The sequence below is a fragment of the Vigna umbellata genome, chromosome 1, assembly GCF_029865625.1.
Source record: "Vigna umbellata cultivar VRB3 chromosome 1, Vumbellata_1.0, whole genome shotgun sequence".
Taxonomy (NCBI): Eukaryota; Viridiplantae; Streptophyta; class Magnoliopsida; order Fabales; family Fabaceae; genus Vigna; species Vigna umbellata.
In genome coordinates this window covers 33,145,026-33,150,750 of record NC_142165.1, presented here as the reverse complement: position 1 = coordinate 33,150,750, position 5,725 = coordinate 33,145,026, and the positions used below count along the sequence as shown (strand labels likewise).

Here is a 5,725-nt window from a genome sequence, read left to right as displayed (position 1 = left end):
ATTTAAAACTACTTGGAAAATTAACTTTGATCCAGGAAATGCTTCAATCTTTTTCCCGTCACGTCCAAATCTACATCAACAACCCAAACAAACAAAATGAGTTGTCTTATTATAGCAAAATGATATTGACTATAATGTGACTGCTTGAAATTGTCTTTGACGTGAAATCACTTGTTGCCATGTCAAATCACTTGGTGATTCTAGGATTAGTTAGTGGTTGTCCTGTTTTGACTAAGTTTTAGGTTGCTTTCTAGGTTCATATACTAAACATTTCTAACATTTATATTTAGTCCTTTTCATATGCCTGGTGAACATCATGGTTTTATAACTTTATAAGGGCATACACAACATAAACTAGACCTTCAATCATCCAATATTCGTCATGTAATGCAGCATAACATTTTGACACGTCAACTACAATTCTAAACTCAAAACTCAGTGTAAACTCAGAAAATAATGCAGTACAAGTTTCACAAACACTTTAATTCTGCAAAATTTGATTTCAGAGAGTGATAAAACAAACTAATTGACTCAACAAATGCACAATTAAATGAACTCAGCATACAACTACTGCCAAGCATGAGATTGATTCACTCAAAAGCAATGAGGGAAAGCTCCCTGTCACATAACTCTGCAAAATTAATGTGGAAAGCTCCCCATGAGCTTGCTGCAACAATTCCCAGAGCATTTGTCATAGGTAGTGTGTAGAACATAACCAGTCATCTAGAGCATATTATCTTCCGAGGCCATCTTATAATTTTGTATTAAGTTAAAAGAGAAGGAAGATACCAAAAACACGAACCCTCACAAGTGAGTGCCATTCTTTAAGCTCTTCAAATGCATAATCTCTTTCAACTATCTTTTTAATGATTTTGGATTTATGTTTCATCTTTTTAATCTATTTATGTTCCAACCTTTCTAGTTTGACCATTGGTAGTACCATTCAAGAAGCACCTTACAAATTTGTGCTTTCTACTCCAAACCTTAGATATCTTACTATGATGCGTGATCCTCTACACCAATTCTCTGCATGCAAACTTTGTTTTCTTGAACAAGTAAGCATTGACTGTGAAGCCTATTTTCATACTCATTTTGAATGGACTTATTCAACCCTTATAAGTTTGTTGCAAGTGCTCGCTGATTATGTAAAGATAATGATACTCTCTTCAAGTACCCTTAAGATTCTACATGTATGTTACTTTATTTTGTTTTTCCTTTGTATTTTACTTTTGATGTTTCCCATAATATGTTCCATGTGCCAAATTGCTATCCATTAGTCAATCTTGATTTTCAAATTATCTTTCAAAGTGTGTCTCCAATCAACTCTCATTGTGTAGGGTCTCTATACTTATGGTTCAATGATAACTCAAATTCCTTGTTTTGTTCAATTGAAGTCATTGAAATTGAAAGTGAAATCTTCGACAAACATATCTGATGAGGGAGTTGGCAGGATAGTTGAATACTTACTTCAAAAATCCCCATTTGCTAAAGTGGAAATTATAAATTGTTGAGTGATATCCATGCACACTTAAATCTTCAGGTCGTGTTTTACATATTGTTCAGTTTATGCTTTGTTTATGTTTCCTACTCTTCCTGATACTCACGTTGTCTCTTCTCAATTCTTGAAGCCACAACAACTAAAAAGATTTCTATATTATGAGGTCCTTTTTGCCCCATTGTAGGCTTGCTTTCTTTCCCTATATTTGGCTTTACAGATGACAATTTTTAAGTATTACTGCGGGGAGCTATGTGTTTGATACATGTTATTTCTCACTATTACCTCAAATATTAAATAACACAGACACATGTCACCTAGAGGGGAGCTGAATTAATTCTGTTTTGCTTTATTGGACAATTGTGCTTTCCCCTACTGTATTAGTGGTGCAGTGCACTGATTTCTTTTTTCTCTTTTCTGTTACCATAAGTGTCTATTTTCTTTTTTCGATTAATGTCTGGCTGCATCTATTTATTGTCTCTACAACTATGTTTTCAATACAATGAAAATATGATACACTATAAGCTAAATATAGCATGAAAAATTAAAAATAATAAGGCTAAAGAATGTGAAGAAAACCATCTTTGCTTACCCTAAGATCATTAAAATCCAAGATAGTGCAATCAATAGATGAAACATAAATCAAAATCAAAATAAAAAATACTAACAAGTGAATGAAAAGTAGATGAAGGCAGCATAAGTGTCTAGGCTTCAGAAATATGAAAATGAGAATGTGAATGAAATTCTGTGGAACTTACCTCAACCAAGATAACCCTTGATGAGCACAACAGCGACAGAAGCCCACAACGGCCCCTCCAACGAAGTCCCTCAACCTCGACACCACCAGCCCTCAACGCAGCACCCCCCACGACGAACCCTAGCCCTAGTCTCCCCAAACCAGCACACCGTGAACGAACTGCGATCAACGAACTAGTGACCACCATGAAGGACCACCACCAGTGACTAACCGAGAAAGTGACGGAGCGTGAAGAAAGGGAGGGAAGTGTGTGAAGAAAGGGACGAGACAGGGGAAAGCGACGAAGTGTGAAGAAAATGAAATTGGGGAACGAAAACCCCAATTTTGGACATAAATCAGCGAGAAAGTTACCGACGGCTCAAAAGCCTTTGGTAATATCTCAATACTGACGGCCTCAAAGCCTTCGGTAATATGTCGTTTGTAAGTCACGCTTTTCCTGTAGTGAAATATATTATGAGAAAGGAAATATAAAATCATTTGTCAAAATACAGTCAGAATGTATGAAGGGAAAAATAAGTGATACTAGTGGAAACCTTGAAAATTAAAAATGTTGGCCTGATATAATGCACTAAGTGGAAAAATAATTTAAATAATTTTTTTTGTACGTTTATTTCAAAGTATCCGTAGTAGCACACTTGGTTAATTTCAATGTTGAAATCCGAGTTCAACTCCCGATTGTGGAATTTACCTTTTAAAAATTGAAATTCTTGTTTTGAAATAAAATTTGACAATTAATTTACGAAACATTCAAAGCCAATATGAAACCATTATTTTCATGCTTTTCGTAATGCTTGAATAAAACAGTGCAATTGTGCAAATAGTCATTACAAAAAAATAATCGTGACATTATTATTATATTTTTGGATAATAAAAAATACTAATGCATATGCGCAACTATTTTCTCTTTTCTTTTAACTTTATAGGACTTTTCAACAGTTTCCGTCTTAAAAAATTCATGAACTTTTGTTTGAAGGTGTTAGATGTTAAGATGTGTGTTTCTGTTATTTGGGCTCAGCCTATTCTGTATTAAGGGCATTGGCCCATATCCTACAATATAAATAAACTACCTTATGTGTATGCAAAACACACAAGGGATATTTTCTCCCAATCTTCTCTATTTCTCACATGGTATCTAGAGCATAGGAATAGTTCCAGCCAACTCCACGGTCTCTAGCACCCATCACCGCCGCTGTCGCTGTCGTTGCTGCTGTCGTCGCCACCGCCGCCGCTGCCACCATCGCTGGAGTTCCAGAATCGATCGAAGACCACACCATCGGAATCGTCTCGACCGGGTGACCACTGTGGTACAAAGATCGCGGCGAACGGACCACCCACGCGCCTCCACGCGCCGCCGCAACAGTCATCGCTGCTGTCGCTTCCCATCGCGCGTGCCGGTTCGTCGCCGGAGAGTTCCGCCGCCGATCAGAATCGCCGTGATCGCCTCCTCGCCTTCTTTCTAGATTTGTGGTCGTTGTGTAAATCGGAGAACTTTGGATTTTTAGGGTTTCTCCCTCTCCATGGCGTCTTCCTCGTCTACAAACACCTTTGTTGGTGGCTCATCTTCTGATCCCTGAATATACACCAATTATGTGAATGTACACTTGTCCATTGACAAGTTAGATGGCACAAATTATGCAACATGGGCGTCCAACATCAAACTTTGGTTGAGAAGTCAGGGGTACTTAGATCACCTTACTCAAAATGTGACTACTGCTACCATAGATGACACTTCCCGCTGGATGAAGATTGATGCTCAGTTATGCATTGTTATAAAGTCCATCATTCACTCCTCACTGAAACAAATGTTTCAATCATATGAAACATGTTCGGAAGTATGGGCACAAGCGAAGTTGTTATACACAAATGACACTCAACGTCTTTATGGTGTTTGTCAGGACCTATTAACTGTTATTGGTCCACACAATCCTGGTCCCATGGCAAAATATTTGGGTAAAATTCATGCCCTTCTTCATGATTTTAATAATATATTACCTCCTGCTTCCACTCCTGCTGAAGAATTGGAACAACGATCAAAGTTCTTCATGCTGTTGGCATTATACGGACTCTCTGATGATGTCTCTCATGTCCATGATCAGATTTTGGGTTCTCCTGTCATACCCAACTTTACTTCTACTTGTTCTGCTCTTTTGCGTATACCGAGGAAACCTGTCATTGAGACATCTTCTCATACTGATGATTCCTTTGTTATGGATGCCCAACGTGATGATCGAAGTCGATCTCGCAAGCCAAGTAAAGGACGTCCAAAATGTGATCATTGTGGCAAGTTAGGCCACAAAATTGATAGATGTTATGCACTTCATGGACGTCCTCCTCGACTAGTAGCAATGGCTAATTCTGATCCACCTCCCTGATCACCGTCTGCAGACCATCCTACTCCATCTAATACCGTAGAACAACCTCCAATCTTTAACGAATTTCGCAAATGGTATGAGGATCGTCAGCATTCTAGTTCCACTACATCTGCATCTGTTGCACGTACAGGTACATCTTTTGTTGGTCTGACTCACTCTCACTCCCTCGGACCTTGGGTCCTTGACTCAGGCGCCACCGATCATATCACTGGTAACAAGTCCTTGTTTTCTTCCTTGTCATGTCCGGATAATTACCCTTGGTAACAAGTCCTTGTTTTCATCTCATGGTGTTGGTATTATTAATATTTTTCCATCCATATCCATTGATCATGTACTTTATGTCCCTAGGTCTCCCTTCAACTTATTGTCCATTAGTCATCTAACTCGTACTCTTAATTGTGTTATTTCATTTACTAAAGATTTTGTTTGGTTGCAGGACCGGAGTTCGAAACACATGATTGGCACAGGATGTGAGTCTCATGGCCTTTATCATCTCTGCCCTTCTCCACATGTTGGCGTAATCATGGAGTCACCATCCCTTCTTCATGCTCAATTAGGTCATCCTAGTCTTGCCAAACTGCAACAACTTGTCCCGAGGTTGTCAAAATTATCAAGTTTGTCGTGTGAGTCTTGTCAGTTAGGGAAGCATACTCGTAGTTCCTTTCCTCGTAGTGTCTCACAACGGGTGTCGTCCCCTTTTTCATTGGTTCATTATGACATTTGGGGACCTAGTCGTGTTAAGTCTACTTTAGGTTTTCAGTATTTTGTTACCTTTATTGATGACTATTCCAGATGTACTTGGTTGTTTTTAATGAAGAATCGTTCTAAGTTGTTTTCTATTTTCCAATCTTTTTTCAATGAAATAAAAACACAGTTTGGGGTTTCTATTCGAAATTTACGCAGTGATAATGGCTGTGAATACCTTTCTCAACAGTTTAAACATTTTATGGCTTCTCATGGCATTCTTCACCAAACCTCATGTGCTTATACCCCTCAACAAAATGGGGTGGCTGAGCGTAACAATAGACACCTTATTGAAACAACTCGTACCCTTCTAATTCATGGTCAAGTACCCTCACATTTTTGGGGTGATGCAGTTCT

General features: G+C 38.4%; 1 pseudogene; it reads left to right on the top strand.

Annotated features, from left to right (window-relative positions):
- Positions 1–3,769: 3,769 nt before the first annotated feature.
- Positions 3,770–5,098, top strand: LOC148205202 (uncharacterized; annotated as a pseudogene).
- The last annotated feature ends 627 nt before the right edge of the window (positions 5,099–5,725 follow it).